This window comes from Danio aesculapii, chromosome 15 (assembly GCF_903798145.1).
Source record: "Danio aesculapii chromosome 15, fDanAes4.1, whole genome shotgun sequence".
NCBI lineage: Eukaryota > Metazoa > Chordata > Actinopteri > Cypriniformes > Danionidae > Danio > Danio aesculapii.
In genome coordinates, this window is record NC_079449.1 from 33,382,228 (window position 1) to 33,406,480 (window position 24,253).

Here is a 24,253-nt window from a genome sequence, read left to right on the forward strand (position 1 = left end):
AGTAAACACATGAACTAACATTAAACTAATGCAACCTTATTGTAAAGTGTTAGCATTTGTTATTTAACGTTAGGCTACTCAACTTAGTTGATGGAGTCATACCTAAATGCATTGTTCGGATAATGCAGATGAAATAAATTTATGAGTAGAATGCTAATTTTGACCATTTTAATTCTGAAAGTATTTGAAGTCATATGTTGAAGTCATATGCAGAAATTCATGTTCGTTTATATGCTAATTACTTTTTCTAAAGATGTTCAAAGAAAAGATTTTTGGAGAAGAGATCTACTCTTAAATCAGGAAACAGTTTTCATTCAGAAATTGCTAGTAAGTTGTCACAAAGAAATGGCTAATACTTTATTATTTTCAAGTCTTGTTTGTTTTCAGGGTGTCCGCGGGCTCTTAAAAAGTATTAAAAGTTGATAAATCAATGTAGATAAATTTAAGGCTCTTAAAAAGTATAAAAAAGTCTTAAATGCTATTTTGCAAGGTATTCAGTTTTATAGCATATTTGATTATGCACTGTATGTTTGTAAGCTAAAGTTTGCCTGAATTAAATCTGTGAAAATCAGGATGGTATGTAGTTTACGAAATCAATACTAGATTTCACATCATGCTGCTTTGTTTACTGCAGTAATGAAGGCAACACCATTATTTCTGCATTCTATAGGCGCCAACCTGCTGAATTAGCTAGATTTAATAGTATTCTAGTATTAATAGTATTAATATAATTTGTATACAGTATATGAATAATGTTTTAGTTTTGGATTAATTTCTTACATTAGTTTTTAGTAAGTATACTGTAAGTTAAAATCTCGCCAGTGTTTCCGGTTGAAAAGTGGTTATAAGGTCTTAAAATGTGTTGAATTTCATTCTCTGATTCCTGTATATACTCTGGTTTTGCCCGCATCATACTGTATTACATTAGCACTCTGAAATGTTTTGTGAGTGAGTTGGGGTGGTGTGTATGGGGATGTTTTCTGTCTGATGGACGATAACCGTTTTCAAAGTAAACCACGGTTTGGAAAAGTCAAGGTTTTAAAACCGCCAAAATTTTCTGTAATGCCGTTCCTAAAGTATGTGTACGATTTTTAATTTATTTATATTTTTTTTGTTTTTTAGGACAACAGTATCTCCAGCAGATAAAATATCCAAAGATGCCCTTTTAAATTGTAAAGAGTTTTTGAAACTAATGAAGACAGCAGAAGTCTATGATTCATTTTCATTATTTAGCCTGACATGTTTACTGCTTCAAAATATCATAAATCTTTCAAAAAATAGAATATATTTTTTTCAAAGGGGAAAAAAGTTTTTGTTTTTTACCCAGACATTTAAAAAGAATATATTTTACAGCAGTGAGCACAATACCATGATACCGTGAAACTGTAATATTTTTATCCAAGGTTATCATATCGTCAGAATCTTATACCGGCCCATGCCTTGTATATAGTCTGGATACCCATTCATTTCCTATGGCGGTCACTTTTGACCAGGAACACCCCAGGTGTAACATGGATGATTAAAACACTCAAAATTCAATGAAAGAGGTGAACATCATTTTTATATGTTATATGTTTATATGCGTTATCAAAAGGCCTTGAGGCAATCAGATGTAAAACACAATATTTATGAGTGTTTTATGTTGTAAATCAGTCAGATTTGACCCAAACAAAACAGGAAGGTTAAAATGTATTGAAACAACACAATTTTTGTGTTTTTTGTGCACAGTTCAGACTGCATGAATTTCAAAGTAATTGTGTCACAGATGTTTTCACACTGCATGACGATCTGGGCTAGATTTCTGTCGCTGCTTTGTTTACACTGCAAGATGGATCGGCGACAGGGGTTTCACAATGCATGACTTTACAATAGGAAGAATCGCTGTCAACTTTGTCCAAACTACGTCTCACAACCAAAAACACGTAGTATATCTTTCGTTTAATAACTACATAATGAGAAAGAAGCCTTTAATGTGGTAGAAAATTTACATATTTGAAGGGGTTTGAAGGGAATTTCTCCTCAATTTTTTTCTTTTTTGACCCAGTTGTGATATTACTCAGATGACACGTCAAACAGACATGGGTGCTCCTGCCAAATTTCCACTAGTTTTTCATCCATTTCTTGGGTCCAAATGAAAATGAGCGCCTTTAACTTCTCCCACAACCTTCTGCTGGCCTGCAGATACCCATACTAGTGGATGCTGCTCTCTCATTGGCTGTAGGTGATTGCCAATGTTATGTTCAGTCAAAACTCATTTCACATGGAATGATTAGAATTTTTGATTCTCTCAGATTGTGTCTTTGATAGTTCACACTGTGTGATTGTTACTCACATGAACGAGCACCGATTTGCCTGTGATTTCAGGCATTTGTCAGCGATTTCTCAAAACCTGTCGGCGAGTCAAAATCAGGGCTAAAATCATGCAGTCTGAACTCGACATAAATTGTTTTTGTTCAATCCACTTAAATTAGTTAAGTTAACTTAATCAATTTGTGTTGGAACAACATGAAGTAATTTTGTGGGACCCAGTATTTATTTACAGTGTAATTCACCACCCCCCATAAAACTGTAAGCACGTCTGTAAGCAACTTTTCCACGGTGCACTATTTAATCACCTGTCACACTGACTGTTGGTATTGGACTGGAGTTTTTTTTTTAAACTGTCCTGAGTGGGTACCGTCTGTTTCTCTTGTCTGTGGTGTAAGTCTGCGCCTCATTGTTATCCAGATGGACGAACAAGAGGACACAGCAGCTGAAACTACAATAGCGAGAGGGCAAAGGGCAATCAGACGGCTGCCAGTTAATCTGCGGTGCTGGAGAAGGATGTGATTTTCTGTGTAATAATAAGGGTGTGACTTCTGAACAATGGACTACAATTTTACGCCACGCAGAGAGCCGCTGCTTGAAAAAAAAAGCCATTTCCGTTTATTCCCTGAGCCATTCATCAATCGCAGTGGCTGAGTTGCGATTTTGTGATTTGTTTTACTTTCAATGGTCATTTCTTATATTTGATGAAATATTTTGGCTTATCTCTTCAAAAGGCTTTTATAATGTGTGAAATGATGCAATCTACTTTTGTTCAAGAGACCAGCTGACAGCGCTTTGTGTAGATTGACTGCTTGATAGATTATATGTCACATTTTAAGCACACAGCAACATATTCAAAATTAGGGGTTGGAACAGTGATGTGTTTGATAGTTTTATTGTTATGTTCAAAGCCATTAGTTACATTCATGTCTAATAATATGTTGCTGCCATGTGTAAAACTGCAACATAGGCTCATTCTGAAAACGTAGCCCCGTATACATTTCTGGAGATTGCAAATTATGTAGCCAGAAGTATGTATGGCTACATTTTGTCTTTAAAACGAATGCTACGGGGTGGTATGACGCCATTCCTTTTCACGCTTACCAGCTGACCGATTACGTTCATATGATTGGTTTTTCCACTGTTAACAGTTTGTCCATTAGCTTGCCATGTACGTTGGCGGACTTGAGATGCAGCGAGCAGCGACTTAATTGTGCAGCCCTACTGTGGAGGCCATTTGAGTACAGTGAACTCAGCAGGCCAAATGGCACTTGCGAGAGAATATTGAAAGCGTACACAGCGGCCTCTGGTAAATTCGCGAAAACAAAAACTGCAAAATCATGAATCATGTTCAATGTTCAAAGTCACTTAAATCACCTATCGTTCCCATTCTGATGCTCGGTTTGAACTGCAGCAGATCGTCTTGACCATGTCTACATGCAAAAATGCATTGAGTTGCTGCCATTAGATTAGAAATTTGCGTTAACAAGTAGTTGGACAAGTGTACCTAATAATGTGGCCGGTGAGTGTATATATATATATATATATATATATATATATATATATATATATATATATATATATATATATATATATATATATATATATATATATATATATATATATATATATATATATATATAGTTCACATGTGTTATAAATGAGTACACTCATTTTTATATTATTTATATTTCATATTTCATGATTTATTTCCCATTTCTCATGGACAATATAAACATAAAACATTTAAATTTAAATAAGAGTTTGCAAAAAAACAAATAAACATCAACAAAAACCCTGAAAATTTCAGATTAATGTAATATTAATCTTTATTAAAATGTCATAGGGGTAACATTTACCCCTAACATATTCAATGGCTGTACTCATTTTTGCATTATGATCATAAGTTACTTTGTTAGAATAGTTCCAGTTTTGGCTTTGGTACTGAGTAATCTAATGTACACACATCTTTTTGTATAGCATCCTATAGAAATTATTAATTTAACTTACAACACATTTAGGTTGAGCACTGTATACAGTGCCTATAGAAAATCATCATATCCCTTTGAATTATTGACTTTATTTGCCATACGCCCTAAAATCAAATCACATTCCAATGGAGTTTTTCCATCCTTTAAAATGTTTTTGTAGCCTTCTCCTAACGTGTCTAATACGAAGGTCTTTTGAAAGCAGGGTGTAGTGTGAGTAAAGTTATAGATTTTCACAGGGTATAATGATTTTCTATAGGCACTATATATATGTGTGTGTTTGAATGTACAATATGCAATAAGACAAAAATAATTCTAAGTTCCAGTATATATTATTTATTTGCCAAAATAAATAAAACCCCTCCAAAAAATCTAACAGTTTCTTTGGAAAAAGTGATTCTCCTTGTTTCCTCTAGACTTGTGTGGAAACTCCTGGAGTCATTCAAAGAAATCAAATCTAAGTGTGCATGGCATTCAGCTGTGAAAATCAAAGCAGTTGAGCTCAATTTCTAAGGTCGGCCTCTACATGTCATGCATGTGCATGTTTCAGCACTTGCTTGTAGACCTTACATTTTCCTCTGCATTAAGAACACCAAAACACATCAGCTACTACATGACTTTACATTATGTATGACCACACTTCAATGGACTTTCCAGTGAGATCTCAAGTGACAGAGCGATACAGCTTCTTCCCCTTCCTAGTGCTCATAATGGGTCGTTTGCGATACTTGGCAAGATTCTGCAAAGGAATTTGTCTTGGATCAAAACGTTTCTATTGAATTAACGAGTCTAATACTGTGGATGTAGATTCAATTTCACTTATCCTGTCTTAAATTCACTTTGCAATGCGCTTGACAGTTTGGTAGCAAAATATATTTAGCTGAAACAGCAAAAATACATGGTTTAGAGAAATCGAAAAATATTGATGTTTCATTAGCCCTTCTCCAAAGATATTTCAGCTGTGTCAGCATCTATTTAATGCACAGAACATATATAAACAATATGAGACAGCTGTGTGGACGATGGATTTGACTTGTTGATTTCTATCACCTTAATGTAAAACCTTAAAAAAATGAATATTTCTGATTTTAGTACATCATTGTCGTGCAAAACATTCCCCTAGTCTATTCTATTTGCTGTTAATGGAGAATAAAAAAGTGATTAGTTGACCTTACTTTACAAACAAGTAAATCCGTTGCTTTTTAAAAAAGTTTGACTACACTGTAAAAAATCTTACTGCTTAAAATTGTTTAGTTGAATCAAATGAAAATTTGTTGTCACCTCAACTTACATTTGTCAAACAGACTAATAATATTAAGCTAAAGGTAATAACTTAAATAAGTTAAAGTAACATTAAATCATTTGTTGTCATGAATTTTTGTCATATAGTTTATTACAGTGTAGGAATAACTGCAGACTCTTCAAGATTAAAGGTTTGATTTAAAATCTGTGTGCAGTTGAATATATATTTTGAAATAATGCATGGCATATTGTTTACCATATCAGTATTGGCTGATAAATGTTATAATCAATATGGTCCCACACTAACAAAAAATGCATTATCTGCTGGTGCCTGATGAATTATGGATTATATCCACCAGTTGGCCCATTTTGGATGTGTGCTACTGGCCACGAGGGCTTTGACTGGTGCCTTTCACATGATGTGCCACACGCTACAGAAGAAAGACAAGATGTCAACCGTTTTTGGAGTGATTCACTGTGAAAAAAATTGTTATTTGTGAATCATTTTAGGGTGTCACGGTGGCGCAGTGGGTAGCACAATCACCTCACAGCAAGAAGGTCGCTGGTTTGAGCCCTGGCTGGGTCAGTTGGCGTTTTTTTGTATGGAGTTTGCATGTTCTCCCCATGTTCGTGTGGGTTTCCTCCAGGGGCTTCGGTTTCCCCCACAAGTCCAAAGACATGTGCTATAGATGAATTAAGTAAGCTAAATTGTATGGGTGTTTCTCAGTGATGGGTTGTAGCTGGAAGGGCATCTGCTGCGTAAAACATATGCTGGATAAGTTGGCGGTTCATTCCGCTATGGCGACCCCAGATTAATAAAGGGACTAAGCGGAAAAGAAAAAGAATGAATGAATAAATAATTTAGTTGAAAGAAAGATCCGGAAGTATCCTTGTCTTAATTTTTAGTTCCTGTTTGTAAAATACATTACCTAACATTAATGAATATAGTAACACTTTAGTTTAGGTCACAATTCATACTATTACAAACCATTGACTAATACCACTAGCATAATACACTAATAATTAACTGTTTATTAATAATTAGGAAAGTAGAAGGTTTATGTTTTGGGTAGGACCCTAATTGTAAAGTGTGAGCATGTTTTTTTTATATAAGTCTCTATATCAGTTATCAGCTTCCAAATATAAATCCTTCAACCCTGGCTCATTGCTGATACGTACCAAGGTCTACATTTCTGAGGACAACAAAACACATCTGTTTGCAGTTTTTTTTTTCTTGCAAATTCATCAGAGGCCACTGTGTATGCTTTTTGATGACCTCAAATTTCTCTCACGTGTCCTCTTCTTGCATAAATCCACCAGAGGGCACAATATACACTTCAGCCGACCAGGCCAGCTTGCTGTCCATTGACTGACGGACTGATCCATTCACCCCTTTCCCTAAACCCAACCGATTGTGTTTTCAAAAGCAATCTAGAAAAAGAAAAACTGTTGCGGCTGCGTATTTTCACCACGTTTTCAGTCTATTGTTAATTTATTTAAATTATTTTGCTTTTGTTTTACCTGGTTTCTGGAACCATTCTTTGCCAGACTCAAACTTCGTCATCAACTCCACTCCATATACGGCGAGCCACTGGGCAAACTGGTAACATCGGAAGGTAAGCGGTCAGCTGGTAGCATGAAAAGGAACACAAGCCATCAGCAGCGTCATACCACCCTGTAGTGTTTGATTTACATACAAAATAGCCAGACATACCTCTGGCTACTTAATTCGCACTCTCCAGAAATGTAGAGAGGGATACGTATCCACAATGAGCCTATGTTGAAATTGTTTGTGGTATCAGCCGAAATTTGCAAATCAATTTGTTTTTTTCAAAGATTGGGAAAACCAAGTTTTATTTAAGTATTGAGTATTAAATATGTTTAATTAATTAGCTATTCAATTCTTTAGCTTAACAAAAACAAGAATGTGTTATTTTTTTATTGCTGGGCAAAGATTAATTATCCTTTAATCACATCCAAAATAAATGTGTGTGCATTATATTTATTATGCATATGCAATACAAAATTTTGTTACATAGATATTTAATAGTATATATAATTTGTATCATATACATATTTACTTTATATCTAAATATACATAAACATTTTCTCAAATATATGCATGATTGTGAGTATTTATATATACATAATACCTATACTCAGTACACACACTTAAATTGTCAAAACAAACCTTTATTTTGGATGCGATTATCACAATATTTTTACCCAGCACTATTTTTTTTTTGTAAGATATAATTAAATAAATAACTTCGCGGCATCTCTATTTAATGTAAAGTTGTTGTAAACTGATCTACAAGAAGATTGTGTGTGTTAACACAGGTATACAGTAAGTTCATGTTGATCTGAACCACTCAAGCACCTCAATAACCATTTATTTGTGTAGAATTGAGCAATTTCCCTCCTTTTTACCGATTTCTATGGAAATCTCAGTCAGGAGTTGCATGAAGAAATGAGGCGAAACCGAAGGCAGAACGAATAGAGCAGCTTGTTTTAGTCATAAACAGAAGTGCTTTACAAGAGCTCATGCGCTGTTATACTCTTGTAAAGCATCTGCAGCGGTTCTGTCTGTGTGTTTACGTAAGAGCGAGAGGGGACGAGAGCTAGAGGAACAGAAGTCGGATAAACATAGTAGCATCTCTGTGTTTGTGCCTCAGAGAGCTCCCCTGTGTGGCACGACTTCAAAGTCAGGGACAGCGTAATTATGACATGAAATCAAATTCCCTGCTGATTACAGTGCTGAGGCGCTCCTCATATATGAAGGAGCATCTCCTGTGTGCCGCTTTTGTTCATTTTAGCATCCACATCCCAAATCCTGAAACAGCAGGATGGTGTTTTTTTATTGAAGATACATTGCTGTTATCTATGCTTTTAATTATGTCCAAAATGCTTAAAAGATACAAAGGAAATATATGGTAAACTGAGATGGTTCAGAATGGATGTTTTAGATTGTTAAATGTAAAAACATTTGATTTCTGTGTGTTGATTTCTGTCTCATTATTGGCATCAAATGGGGATTTTAATGGGTTTTTGATGAAATGATGTTTCCCAGTGTGGGGTTGCAGCTAGAAGGGCATCCGCTGTTTAAAACATATGCAATTTTGGCAGTCCATTCTACTGTGGCGACACCTGATAAATCAGGGACTAAGCCAAGGAAATAATTGAATGATAGATAACAATTCAGTTCTACCAGAAAGACTTTTAAGGAGGCAGATAAACATTTTAACATTTATTGTGAATTGTTTGAATAAATGTAAGTTCATTGCTGTCCTTTCATATAGTCCTTTGGCGTTAGCCCTGTATATTGTGCAGAACTCTGGATGAACTGGCAGATCCTGCCTGAAGATGACGGCAGGGCAAAGCCAACCCCTAGGTGGAGACGAGGCCAACCTGGTGGTGGTGGTGGGGAGGTTGGAGGGAAACTTCTGCAAAGTCACCTGAGTACAGCGAAACAGATTGTTTAGATGGGCTTACATGTAGCACGCTTAGTCGTTTTAGGCTGACGAGATAATTATTATGAATGACGTGACATACCAGTCTTCCTGGAAGAACTATTGCTAAAGCTTTTATTTATAACCAGTAATATTTTGAAGTTGGTCAGTAAATAGATACATTTTTTAATCATATATTCAAATATATTGGTCATGATTTATTTATAGATACAGTATTGGTGTGTTGTACTCTGAATAGTGCTACTGGACTGTTGTAACTTGTAGGGATACCACATAATCCATCTATTAAAGGGGTCATGAACTAAAAAACCAAAATTCCCTTGATCTTTTGACATATCTGAGCTCACAGTACTATAAACACATCCTGTAGACTTCAGAGCTCAAAACTTTGTGGTTTCTCTAAAATCTGCTTATATTGAATGCAGTCTGGATAAAACTGCAGTTTTTCTAATGCTCTACACTATCATGTAATTAGCTGGACAAGCCCCGCCCATGTACACCAACTTTTACTACATTGCCTGTTTAGTGCTGTTATTATGCAAAACTGTTAGCCAATCAGAGCAGTAGGCATTTATGTCTACAATCGGTCACGCCCATTCAAACAAAGTGTTCTGTTCTCGTGTCAAAAACAGCAAAGGATGATGATATTGCGTAAAAGTTTTAATAACATTATAAGTGGATCTCAGAGAACAGTACAAAAAACTGAGGTAGTTCTCGTAGATCTCTTGAAATGGATATTTCACACAAAACTGAAAATCACAATGCACAGTACACTCACTGGCTACTTTATTGTGTACACCTTACTAGTACCGGATTGGACCCCCTTTTGCCTTCAGAACTGCCTTAATCCTTCATGGCATAGATTCAACAAGGTACTGGAAATATTCCTAAGAGATTTTGCTCCATATTGACATGATAGCATCACGCAGTTGCTGCAGATTTGTTGGCTGCACATACACAATGGGAATCTCCCATTCCACCTCATGCCAAAGGGGCTCTTTTGGATTTAGATCTGTGACTGTGGAGGCCATTTGAGTACAGTGAGCTCAATGTCATGTTCAAGAAACCAGTCTGAGATGATTCACGTTTTATGACATGGCATGTTATCCTGCTGGAAGTAGCCATCAGAAGATGGTTACACTGTGGTCATAAAGGGATGGACATGGTCAGCAACAATACTCAGGTAGGCTGTGGCGTTGACACGCTCAATTTATGACAATGGGCCCAAAGTGTGCCAAGAAAATATCCCCCACACCATTACACCATCACCAACAGCCTGAACCATTGATACAAGCAGAAATCGAAACTCATCAGACCAGGCTACGTTTTTCCAATCTTCTATTGTCCAATTTCGGTGAGCCTGTGCAAATCGTAGCCCCAGTTTCTTGTTCTTAGCTGACAGGAGTGGCACCCGGTGTGGTCTTCTGCAGCTGTAGTCCATCTGCACCAAGGTTGGGCGTGTTGTGCATTCTGAGATGCTCCTCTGCATACCTCGTTTGTAACGAGTGGTTATTTGAGTTAATGTTGCCTTTCTATTAGCTCTAACCAGTCTGGCCATTCTCCTCCTACCTCTGGAATCAACAAGGCATTTGCGCCTACAGAACTGCTGCTCACTAGATATTTTCTTTTTTTCTGATCATTCTCTGTAAACCCCAGAGATGGTTGTGCGTGAAAATCCCATTAGATCAGCAGTTTCTGAAATATTCAGACCAGCCTGTCTTACACCAACAACTATGAGACTTTCACAGTCACTTAAATCACCTTTCTTCCTCAATCTGATGCTCGGTTTGAACTGCAGCAGGTCATCTTGACCACGTCGACATGGCTAAATGCATTGAGTTGCTGCCTTGTGATTGGCTGATTAGAAATTTGCGTTAACAAGCAGTTGGACAGGTGTACCTAATAAAGTGGCCGGTGAGTGTACATCATCCGCCATATTGGTATCATCTTTTTAATGTTATAGTTATTGGCTCACTAATATTTAAATATTGTTCAATGAATTACTCGTTATATCTCTTACAAATCTGTTGATTCAAACTCTTGCTCCCGGCCATTCACATTAGGAGTTGTGTTTATATCAGTTTTTGGCTTCTGAATATTATTAAACATGATTGCTTTAAGAAGACGTTTAATTAATGCCTATATAACAGACTAACAGCCTCAGAGTTCACAAGAGGTCTGTCCTTAAAGGTTTATCAGCTGTTGATAAAAATCAATTTCCCAATGGAAAAAATCAATAGAGTTTATACTTCCTAAACCCAGCTATTGTGCTCAGTAGCAGTGCTTTATTGGCTATTGATCAATCAGCATCAACAACTGGAACTGTCCATTTTATAAACTACATATACGCCTAAAAGTCTATAAGCCTATGGATTTGCTTTGATGAAGTATCTACTATGAGGGGACAGAAATCCTCCTGTTCTCCTGGCCTGGTCCTCAAACTCACACCACTGCTTGAGTCAATGTGGTTCTGTCCACGGAAATAAAAAGAGCAATGTTCAAAGTGCTCACAGTGTTTACACAGCATGGATATAAATCTACCAATGGCTTAGTCATTAGTTTCTTATAGTCTCTGTTCAATGAGGTGGAATAGGAAAGTAATGTATTAAAAAATGTACCGCAAATGACGGCATATGCACCTTGATTGCCAAGGCATTTTGATTTCTCTTTGGACTTTCCACAAATACTCTTCTGAAAAGGTTATAGGTTTCGGATGTCTGTGAGTTGGGTGGAGGTGGGCAGGGTTTGTAATTACTCTGACTCATGCCGAATGCTAACATAGACAAATGACGGAGGGTGTGGAGGCTTTTTCTCCTTTGCCTATCCTGACATTCCCTCGCTTTCAGTCCTCCCCTTTCCAAACATCTGTCAGGAGCGTTCAGCTGTTGAGCAGATGTTGTGGATCCTCTCATCTGTAACCGAGGATCCCGCTGGAATGAGGTGGAGGAGGATGAGGTGGAGGAAACAAACTACTGCCTTGACATTTGCTGGTTTTGTAGTACGGTTTAACTCAGATATGAATACAAAAGTGATGGAGCATGAGTTATTCTAGTAATCTGAGGGTTTTATACTGTAAAGGGTTCATGGGACGTGAGAAATCAATTTTACATAGATTAATAAATTGGTATCTTCTGATAAAGGATTATTTTCATTGCTATAAATATTGGTAAATAAATGATTGGCCGATAAATTATGGATTATTTCAATTGGTTGATCTTTATGCATGTCGGAGTTTTATTTTAATGTCGGAAAGTTATTTTAAGAAAGGAATTTTTTATGTTGTCATCCTTTGTAAATATGAGTTAAGATGAGTAAAACATTGAGTCTTTCACATTTTGCTCAAAATATTAACCTCAAACTCTGGTCTCATTAGCTGCGTTTCCATCAGGGTTTCCAAGAGTTGCATGAGAAACAAGTGATGTAAATGCCAAGTTTTGAATAAAATTAGAAATTTACAAATTGCACCAATTCCATTATACTTGCCTTTTTTACTGTTGGTTGCTAGGTTACCAATACTACAGTCAGCTGCTCTAACTTCATGGAAACACACCTAAATCACATTTGGCTTTATATTTTTACGATCTTTGAAAAGATTTGCTTCACATTAGAATAAAAACCTGAGGTGTGCCATAGTGCGGTTCGGTTGGACTTTAGCACGGTACACTTGTAGTGTGAGTGCAAAGCACGCCTGAGCCCGAAACTGTCGCGATGTCACTTTTAAAGGACTGTTTCATATGGATTTATTAATCATTCCTAGGCATCACAGTGGCGCAGTGGGTAGCACAATCGCCTCACAGCAATAAGGTCGCTAGTTGATACCTCAGCTGGGTCAGCTGGCATTTCTGTGTGGAGTTTGCATGTTCTCCCCGTGTTGGCGTGGGTTTCCTCCGGGTGCTCCGGTTTCCCCCACAAGTCCAAAGACATGTGCTAAAGGTGGATTGGGTACGCTAAACTGGCCATAGTGTATGTATGTGTGTGATTGAGTGTGTATGGATGTTTCCCAGAGATGGGTTGTCGCTGGAAGGGCATCCGCTGCGTAAAACATATGCTGGATGAATTGGTGGTTCATTCCGCTGTGGCGACCCCAGATTAATAAAGGCACTACGCCGAAAAGAAAATGAATGAATGAATAAATAATCATTCTTACTTTTTAATGAACGCAAACTGATGTAGTTTATTAAAGACGCAAACCCCTCGCTCCACGTCAGCTGCTCCTTCAGCAAACCTCCTAATACCTGCAGCACAAGAACTTTTATGATAATTTATGAGCGTCAAATGTGGTAGATCTGTTCGCCAAAATATTTGACTGCGTGTCACTGCATCCCAAACGACTAAAACGATATAACTAAAGAAATCCCCACCGTGCTAAGCGAGATCGCTTCTCTTCCTGTTAAACTGAAAAGTCGCATCATTGATGACGTAAGCGTGCTCAGGTTCGAAAAGCAAGATACAGTGTGAGTGCAGGCCGTCGGGGGAGAGGGGAGGGGGACAACCGCACTTCGGCATGGTTCAAGGAAACTGTGCCTAGTGAGAGCACGCCCCTAGTTAAGCCTTTAAATTACACTTTAAGCTGAACACCAGTATCTTGTAAAATATCTTGTAAAATATTATGTACTGTCATCATGGCATAGACAAAAGAAATTAGTTATTAAAAATTGACCATTAAAACTATTATGTTTAAAAACGTGTTTCTGTTAAAATTCTGTTATACAGGAAGGATAATCATTTTGACTTCAACTGTATGTGTGTGCCACAATTACTGGCACCCCTATGAATTCAGAGCAAAGTATTTTTGAAGTACATTCCCACTGGTATTTGATTTACACCTGTGGGTGACCAGGAACAGGAAACTGTTCAAGCATGACCTCTTGTTTGACTAGCTATAAATATGTAGCAACACACAGGCCAAACTCACTCAGTCATTCGTCACATTGGGTAAAACCAAAGAACATGTTTGTAGCAAAAAGTTAATGAGCTTCATGAATCTAATCATGCAGACAGAGATGTAAAGAGAAATATTTTCTCGGTCATTAGTGTAGTCAAACGTATAGAGTTTGGTACTAACATTTGAGAATTGATGACCATTACAGCCAATCACTGTCATTTCTGTTGCGCACGTGAACACAACGGCAAATCAGCAGTGTTTAAGAACATGCTTAACATCGCTCAAATGTTAGCAGGAAAATTGATTTTTTAAAATTTCAGTACCGACTGGTACTGACATTGATACTTTTGACAACGCTATTCTACAATCCCTTAGCCAAAGTCTGTCATCAAAGCGGTTTAATATTATTACCAAAAGCCACTGAGTGTTCATTCCATTTTGTCTTAGTCTTTTAAGGCTCAAGTAATTTATTATAAGGAAAAAAGACGAACAGTGGCTTCTCCTAGCACAGAAAATGTTGTTTTTCTTTTTGATATTTGGTGCCAGTTAAGCAGGAATTGACGATTGACGATAGAAACTGCTTTGTTCGCAAATGTTTTATGTGATACTCCAGTTTTGCGCTTTGCAGTTTTGGAAGGAAACATACAGTAGCTACTGACACATGCCTACACCAGTTGTGAGCACTGCATTGCTTCAAAAGCAAATAAAATTGATTATTTATAACGCATACAGATCCCAAATGTCTGGAAGAAGTGGAAGGCTTATTTTTAGTGCCATCTTCAGTTCATATCAGATTATTTTAGTGATATCCATAAATTGGCAAAAATGCTTGCTTTCAGTGTTATCGATATTGGCATGATAAGTGAACAAATTATCAGCTGATAAATTACTGATTATTTCTGTTTGTCGATGTTCTATATTCATGCTTCAATACTTTATTGAATTCATGAATCATTTTGGCAAAGGAAAGTTCTAAATGTTTCCTTAAGTTCCTCACTTAAGGTTTTAAAATAAAACGCCTTTTGTTTTTTAGTAATCAAGCTTAGAAAAATCATATCATGATTTATATTCTGTATTGTGGCCTGTGTGTATCGGTTATCACCTTCAAAATATGAAGAGTTATCGGAATCGGTTATATGTAAAAGGCTCTCACAAGTAAACTATTTAAGGACGCTTTGTCTGTGAATGGAGATTTAATATGTATAATCTTGTCAAAACACTTCAAGCACTAGTGATTTGATACTGTTTCCAATCAAAACAGTGTTCGTTTACTGCGAACTGTTTCAACATCAAAGTGATGGTCAAAAGTAATATTTTCTGCATATATATTTGCTTTGTGTGCCTTTTTGATTGCAGTAATCCATATCATAACATCTTTAACAGAGTTCAGCAACACAATAGCATCAAAGCAGGATGAAATCCTATTCAAATGTACCATAGTAAATGCATATCTGTCTTGCCTGACCATGTCTGATCGAACCACATGACGGATGTTGAGGTCATTGAGGTTGTATTTGTTTTCACTGCTCTCTTTATTTAACATCTTTTCATGCGTCTCTCCAGTACCGTTTCCACAATCCATTGGCTAAAGTGTCAGGAAGAAGTTTATGGAAAGTTGGATTTTTTTGTAAACACAGAATTTGTAAACGTCTTAGGGAGGAATCTTGCCGTCAGAGTCAGACATTTGGGAAACTATCAAAGAACATCTAGAATACAAAATAAAAGAGAAAATTGCTTCATGAAACAGAATCATATCACAGCCGGAGAATGCTGTATTTCTTCTTTTCTTCCGTGGTATGCTAAATCACATCTGTCTCTCCAGTTTTCTGTTTAGCCTCCTGCCCTCGATCAATACTTCTTGCGCGGAGCCCATCTCATCCATTATTGCAGCACTTGCTCGCTATCTTGGTCTAGTGGTTTCACTTTTTCATCAGTCTGAGAGAAGCTGGAAAATGAAAATACTGTGTTCAATTCCACTAAGGATTTTCCTAACAAGAAAACCTGCCAATAAGTTCAGTGGAAGCTAAGAAATATAGGAAATAAATGACAGAGATGACAGTAAAGCCGATCAGTTGCATTTCACATCAACCAAAACACAAACATGTGCTAAATCACTGCTAGGATACACGTAAGATAATATTAGCCTTTTAGCTTAAAAATTCTGTGTACTACTACTTATTCGCTCTTTGTTAACTACAGTAGGCCTATATGCATTTTGAATAAGTATACAAGAAGTCTATTTTTCTAGCCTAGGCCGTTTTTGTTTCTTTCAGCAGGGTGCTTAATTTACAAACTGATTTGCTTAGCATGCTCAGCAATGAAGCATACCTCATCTGTGCATTACAAAAGACAGATGATGGACAGAACTCTGATTGAAGCCAATTCTTTACTGACAGTAACTTGTTGAGGCTTGCCAAGATGAGTGGGAATGAGTTTTTTTTTTTTTTTACTTTGGATCCGCTTTTTAGCTCAAAAGAACACATGAAATATTACAAAAAACTTGGTGCCTGCCAGAGCTTTATCTATACTGTAGGTTCCTGCAACTGCATCCCATTCTAGCCATTGTTTGCTTGTTGTATACTAAACCATACCATAAATTAGGCATTCCAGGCTCATTGGAATTTAATGCCTATAAAATATATTGAATAAGTTAATTTAGGCTAGTGTGATCTGTTTTTTTATGCCTTACATTTGCATAAAATCGAATAAATTAAACATAAATATGACAGAGGACAAATTAAACAGTGGTTAAATCAACAGTGTGTTGTGGTCATCTGGGCTAACAATATTCAAATACTAAAATTAAACAATCAAACATAAAATAACTTGGTCATCATCATTGTATATGTAATTGTATATTGTAAATAATCTAATCCTGCGATGTGACTATTGCGGATACACACATTGTGATATCGATGCTAAAACAATATACAGTACCTGACAAAAGCCTTGTCATTGATCCCAGTTGTAAGAGCAACAAATAATAACTTGACTTCTAGTTGATCATTTGGAAAAGTGGCAGAAGGTATATTTTTCTGATGGATCATCTGTTGAACTGCATCCCAATCATCAAAAATATTGCAGGAGACCTATTGGAACCCGCATGGACCCAAGATTCTCACAGATATCAGTCAAGTTTGGTGAAGAAAAAATCCTGGTTTGGGGTCACATTCAGTAGGGGGCGTGCGAGAGATCTGCAAAGGGGATGGCAACATCAAAGGCCTGAGGTATTTGTGCTGTCCATTATATTACAAACCACAGGAGAGGGCAAATTCTTCAGCAGAAAAGGACTCCTTTACATACTTCAGCCTCCACAAGTTCCTGAAAGCAAAAAAGGTCAAGGATTGGCCAGCCCAGTCACCAGACATGAACATTATTGAGCAAATCTGGGGTAAGATGGAGGAAACATTGAAGATGAATTCAAAAAATCTTGATGAACTCTGGGAGTCCTGCAAGATCACTTTCTTTGCCATTCCAGATGACTTTATTAATAAGTTATTTGAGTCATTGCAGAGATGTATGGATGCAGTCCTCCAAGCTCATGGGTGTCATACACGTGATTGATTGTTTTTCCACTGCCCCATGACTTTATATTCTATACTGGACATTATTTCTGTTAAGTGACAATACTTTTGTCTAAGCAAAGTCAGACCTTACTGTCCTAATTAAATCATTAAAAATTAAGCCATGATCATATTTTGTTTTGGTAAAATAAGCGTAATCTAGAGGACTTTGCTTTTCTTATAAGCCACTTCTGATACCAAATGATCAACTAGAAGTCAAGTCATTATTTGTTGTTCCTAAAACTTGGACAGGTGACAAGACTTTTGTCAGGTAGTATATTGTTCAAGTTTATTTGTTCAAGTTTATTTGTTCACAATAATTATTGTTTCAAAGCAGCTTTACAAGAGGTGCACATTATTGCATTACAATCAAATTCAGGAAAGTTAAGCTTATTAGTTAACATGTTAAATGTAACTAATTAACTAGTGACTAATTACTCATAGATTTTAACAGGTAAAGTTATTATATATAAGCATAGTTAACCTGCAGTTATATAGTAAATAGGTGATGTATATTAAAGGGCCATGAAACCCCCCTGTCTCAGCTGGGTGTTTTCACGCCTCTAGTTCGAAAAAAGTCAGGAAAGTGGGTGAGTGCAGCTTTGTTTAGGTGGGAGTGGAGAGTGGCGAAAGAGGGAAGGGTTTGCATGAAAAGGGGAGTTTCAGTTTGAGCATGCACTGATTTTCACAGAGGCAAAACAACACACAGATGCAGGGAAGAAAGACAGTGACTATGTTTACATGGACATCAGTGATCAAATTATTTGACAAATTCTTAATTTGTTGACTTTAACTGCAGTTTGGCACTTTCACTTTCATTTAGAAACATTTCATGCATGCCACCCGTGATAAACAAGATATTGGATACAAGGAACTGCTGGAAGAGTGTAGTTTTAATGTAGTGTTTGATACCGTACGCCGTATGGGAGAAAAAAAAACCTCCGCATTCCTTGTTAACTTAGATGCACTTAGTAGGTAACATCAGAAAGCTGTGTGTGTATAGACTATCCTGTCACAAAATGCGGCGAAAATTCTACACGAGGGTAATAGTTTGGTTATTTACATGTTTGCATTCGGAGAGCAACATTTACAGAGGACATTTACAGTCTTTGAAGCTATCATGCATAATAATGAAGTTGCACCTCATTCACAATAGAGCACGCTGATTGGTTCAAACCAATTCTATCTCTTGAATGAGTCTTCGCTGAGGCCAGCTTCCAGCCTCCGCCGCTGAGACTGCAGCTCTGCACAAGACGTTTGGCCAGCGGAGAAATTAAAATGGTTGTGCCCAACTGAGTCTGGTTTCTCTCAAGGTTTGTTTTCTTCACTTTCGCCAATTGGTGAAGTTTTTTTCCCTTTCCGCTGTCGCCTCTAGCTTGCTTGGTTTGGGATCGGTAGAGCTACGCATCAATGGATTTGCTCTTCAGTGTTTGGACTCTCAGTAGCGATTATTAAACCACACTGAACTGAGATAAACTGAACTGAACTTAAACACTACAAACTGAACTACACTGTTCCAATTTGCTATGACCTTTTATGTGACGCTGCTTTGACACAATCTACATTGTAAAAGCGCTATACAAATAAAGGTGAATTGAATTGAATTGAATTAATGATGAAAGCTCAAAGATGTCACGTTGTACCTGCCGGTACAGACAGCCAGTCTACACACTGGAATTTACACAAGGATCTAACTAGTGCGTCGTAGTTTCTACATTTTTTTTCAAACCAGAAGAACAAATTTGCTCGAAATAATGCAAAAGCGACCAGTTTTCACTTTTTAGTGAAATATATGTAGTGTTTTTAGCAGCGTAGGACACATATATGACTGTCAACATCTAAAAAAAAAAACGTTTTGATGTTTGAAATGAAATGACTTGTCATATATCGAACACATGTATTTATTATTTGGTATGAGTTTAGCAAAATGCTGACGGTAAATGGCTTTAGCGTGATGATGAATGCAATTATTTAAATGGAAAGGCATTTCACTTTGTTGGAACTGAGCTTTCAATGAAGTGGAGATTTTACATTTGAGCTTCCTTTTTAATACCAGCCTGTAAGTGAAAAGTGTTGAGCGGCGTTTCAGAAGACAATTTCAGAGACTCGATTTAAAGACTGAAGTGTAAATATGCTTAATAGGGTCTTTCTAGTTTATTCCTTTCATAGGTATTCCTCATGCTCAAGCACTCATTAGCAATCCACAGTGCAGACCTGACTTGCAAATATATCCGTAGTGAAATGGTGCCCGCGGGCTGTCATTGCAGAAGTCTGGAAACATGATGTAGTGTAATAAGAGCTCTGCTAGAACTCTTCTTGCATAATATAGTGAATAAGCCTCTCCGTGCTCCTGATTTTACAGGACATTCTACAGTCTTCTAGCTCGCCGTTTGGCCACTTTAGCATCCATTATAGAGTTCTTATAGACCATAAGCAGACCTCAAAATGGTTAAGTGAGATGCGTCTATCAATAGAGCCAAGCCTTTCCTGACAATGCACAGCCTCTGCAAGTCTTGAATGTAGCCGTGGGTTTACGGGCAGGGATGCTGGGATCAATAGTTTCACTTTGTAAATGTTTTAACAGCTTTTAATGCTGAAATAAAACGAATCGTTCCTAGGTAATCTGGTGACATACATTATGGATTTAAGGCAGATGGTGTCAGATGGCAGGAAGTGGATTGCATAAGAATCTTTTACACGTCGTAGACCTCCATAAATCATGTATGTTTGCTCTCATTATTTGGCTTAGAATCTGCCGTTCAAGTGTTGTACTGAATTTTGGCCAGACAACATCATTTTTTCAATGTGACATCAATACATATTGCTAGAATCACCAATTATTGGAGATTTAAATCCCAATTGCTTTGTTTTTAGGGGTAGCCATCGTCAACAAAAACACCAAAGCATTATTAAAAACTCTTAAAATGAATTCAAAGTACTTTCAAAACTGCAAAAAAAAGATTTGCTGCTCAGTAAACATTTCTTCTTATTATGATTGTGTCCATTATATTGCCTAGATTCACTTGTAGTGTTTAAAATTACTGATTTACATATATGTTTATATCACTTTATAAAATAGAGTTTCGGTCAACCCAGGCTCATTCTGAAAACACACCTCTATATACATTTCTGGAGAGCGCCAAATACGTCCTAGGAGGTACATTTTTTTTGCAGTTTTTGTTTTCGTGAATCCACCAGAGGTCGCTGTGTATGCTTTGTGAGATCTCAAATATCTCTCTTGAGTGCCATTCGTGCCTGCTATTCTCGCATAAATTCACAAGAGGCCGCTGTCAAATGACTGACTGAAGGATCGACTGACCCACCCTCCTCCTTCTCTAAACCCAACCAATAGTGTTTTCTAAAGCACCGATCGACCTGCCTACCTACTTCCCTAAACCCAAGCGACAGTTTTAAAAGCAATCCAGAAAAAGAAAAGCCCTCGCCTGATTTTTACCCTATTTTCAGGTTTTACAACACATTCTACCCACTGTTATTTAATTGTTTATTTTATTTTTTGCTTTCGTTTTGGCTTTCTGGAACCGTTCTTTGACAGACTGAAACCTCGTCATAGTCAAGTCCTCTCTATGTCTCAAGTCCGCCGATGTACATGGCGAGCTACTGGTCAAACTGGTAACAGCGGAAAAGCCATCCACATGGAGGTAAGCGGTCAGCTGGTAAGCGCAAAAAGGAATGGTGTCATACCACACCAAAGCGTTTTAAAGATGAAATGCAGCCTTACCTACTTCTGGCTACATAATTCGCTATCTCCAGAAATTTATACATAGGGCTACGTTTTCAGAATGACCCTATGTTGATTTTGGTTCATGATTTTAATTAGTTCAGAATCTTCCATGTTCACAGCTGTTGTAAAATACTCTACGAACTTACCTACCATAATTCCAAAATGACAACATTTCCTGAATCAGTTTAGGTTTGTTCAATTGAAAATGAATCAAAATCTGAGAAACATTTTTTTTTCCAGCCCTAAATTGATAGGTCACCCAAAAAATGAAAATTTCTTGTTCATTTACTCACCCACAGTTCGTCCAAGATGTAGGTGCCTTTCTTCGTCATTAAAGCAACAGTCAGACTACATTCACACATGCGTCGAGAACTGTTTGACCAGACTGAATTAAAGCTAATAATATTGTAAATTATATCTAATTTCTTACAAGCACTAATCACTTTGCTCTAGGAACTGTGGCAATTGATTTGGACTCACTTGTGTGTGTGTTTACATTTAATCTCAAAAGACTGTTACCCTCAATCATTATGGCTGATTTATACTTCTGCATCAAGCAAACATATATCGTCTGGCGCAGCCTTCGCGTGGTCACATACTCCTCGCCGTGGCTGATGCCGATGTTGACGTGCCTCTCAAAAAATGTAACTACACATCGTGACGACAGGTCACACAAGCTCTGTGACTGGTCGGCTTGGTAGTGGTGACGAGTCTGAGCGGTGCTGAGAGCTGCGAGCCCGATGGACCGAGTGTTTACAAGTGTTGAGTCCTGTGAAGGAGCTCTAGATGGAAACTTTTGTTTTGTGTTTACATTATGATTAAAATTGTTACACGTTTGCCGGTTCCCGTCTCCGAATGAGCAAGTTTTAGCTACTTGTACATAACGGTAGCATTCAGAAAAAACAAAACACCCACAGAGGACCATAAAAACCTACTATCAGCTAGCGTTTCGGAAGTGTTATTGCAGAGCAACACAAACAGCTCGCAGAAGTATAAATGCACAACTACGACAAAGACATGTTCCATGGGTCATGCCGATCACTTGACACAGAAGTACAAACCAGCCTTAAGAATCACCAAGGACTATGGATTCAGCTAAAAATGTTCTTGAATGTTATGAAGAAAGAAATGCATGTACATCTTGGATGACCTGTGGATGAGTAAAATAACAGGAAATGTTCATTTACCTGGTACCTGGTGGAAACAGCAATGCCAACTGACTGACCACTTGCGATTGAATAACTGAAAAGGTGGAAACAGGGCATTAGATGTGAGACATATCCTAAGGTCTGGACACTGTATGGAACACCCTCCCCCAAACTAAGTGAAACCCCAGACTCCTCCCTCATGCAGCTGGTTGTGTTTGGTCAGGCAGCGGGACGGGGGACGGGGGGTCAGCGAAGGCACAGCTGGTCTGACCTCCCCTAAACCAGCTGCCGTAACAAAGGCCCCCTGTCAGGCTTCTAGAAAGGTGGCCCGTCTACCCATCTTTTTTTTTTTCCCTGTCCCATTTCTCTCTTGCCGCTCCCCTCCCCCACCCCGACTCCATTGTATCCCTGTAGATCTGTCCCAGCTGTTAGGATCTTTTTATGTTCCTTTCTTTTGGCATGACCTCCCTTCCACTGAATTAACCCCGCTTCCATATGCATTTACATCTCATACGCAGACACGCTTTCACAAAACTGATTGCAATGCTATTTTTTAAGGGGCTCCATCAGAATGACAACAATTTGGGGCCAGTGTGATTTTTCAATGTTTGAAAGAAAAATGTCCTTCAGTCTTAGTAAGGATGCTTTTTATTGAATAAAAAGCTGTAAATATGATAAAAATTATATTTTATTACAGTTAAAAAGACCTTTTATTAACCTTTTATTATTATTTTTGCTGCTTGTTCAAACTACTTAAATGAGCAGAAACAACACACTTCTTAAAATTTTGGGGACCACTTAATTGATTTTTGTGCATTCCAATTAATTTGTTAAGTTAACTTAGGCCTCATCCACATTGGAGTTTCACCTGGCTTTTCTGAAAAGATCTTCGTCCCGCTGCTGAAAACGCACATGACGTGACCATATACACACTCTGGCATGCGCTGCAGCATATGCGGATGTCTGAGCTCCAGGCAGTCAGCGGGTGCTTTGAGCACACCTCCCCAGGTGAGAGCAGCGCATGTTGGACAGTTTATGCAGGATTTATTGCTGGATCTCATCCTACTATAGTTGTTAAACATGATATTTAATTAATATTATCTCTATCTAATGACTCTTTGGTATTTTGAATCTATTACTTGTTCTCAGGTAACATGTTTTGGCTGAGCGCAAAGATAAGTTAATATATTAATTAATGTAACCACGTACACTGATTCTGCACATTTGACTGATTGACTGCCTTTATTTCCTCTATTGTATAAACTTAATGTAAGTTATACTTTTATAATGGCCATTATTGATTATTAAAACTTATATTCAGCAAAAGAGACAAGATATGTTTGTATTTTCAATAAAAATGAAAGGAGGCAGTTATGTTATAGGCTCCATTTTGTAAATATGCATACAATGAAGATGACGGTCATATAAATATGCACACGATGCCTCAACATTTTTAGTGTCTGTTAAGTTGCTAATATCAAAATTAAAATAGGCAGTTCCTTACATCATGTTTTAATTTTATTGTTAAGATAGTGAAACAACCTAGCCAGGGTGATGTGAATGAGTTTATAAAGTATGATGTTCTCTTTGAAGATTTACCCGACGTGTCCTCTGGTGTTTGTTTTCCATATCAAACTTACAAAGTCTGCACTTACAAGGAAAGGATGCAAGACTGAACTTTATGCACTTAATATTGAGAAAAAGCCCCAATCAGATGCAGCCCTGCCTCTGTTTTCCCCTATCCACACTGACACAGAGCAGCAGCAATTTATAACCAAAACGGCCTCGTCAGTATTTCCAAAATGCTCAATTTTCAGGCTCGAAAATTCTGGGGTAGTCTGGACAGAAGGCGTAACCGTAGCAAAACTTATGCATTTTAAAACTAAAACGTATTAGTGTAAACGGGGG

General features: G+C 37.4%; 1 protein-coding gene across 1 annotated transcript in view; it reads left to right on the forward strand.

The window, feature by feature from the left end:
* The window catches only part of numbl (NUMB like endocytic adaptor protein), a 91,922-nt gene that overhangs the window by 1,171 nt on the left and 66,498 nt on the right, over positions 1 to 24,253 (forward strand). The gene's annotated exons all lie outside the window — the stretch shown is intronic.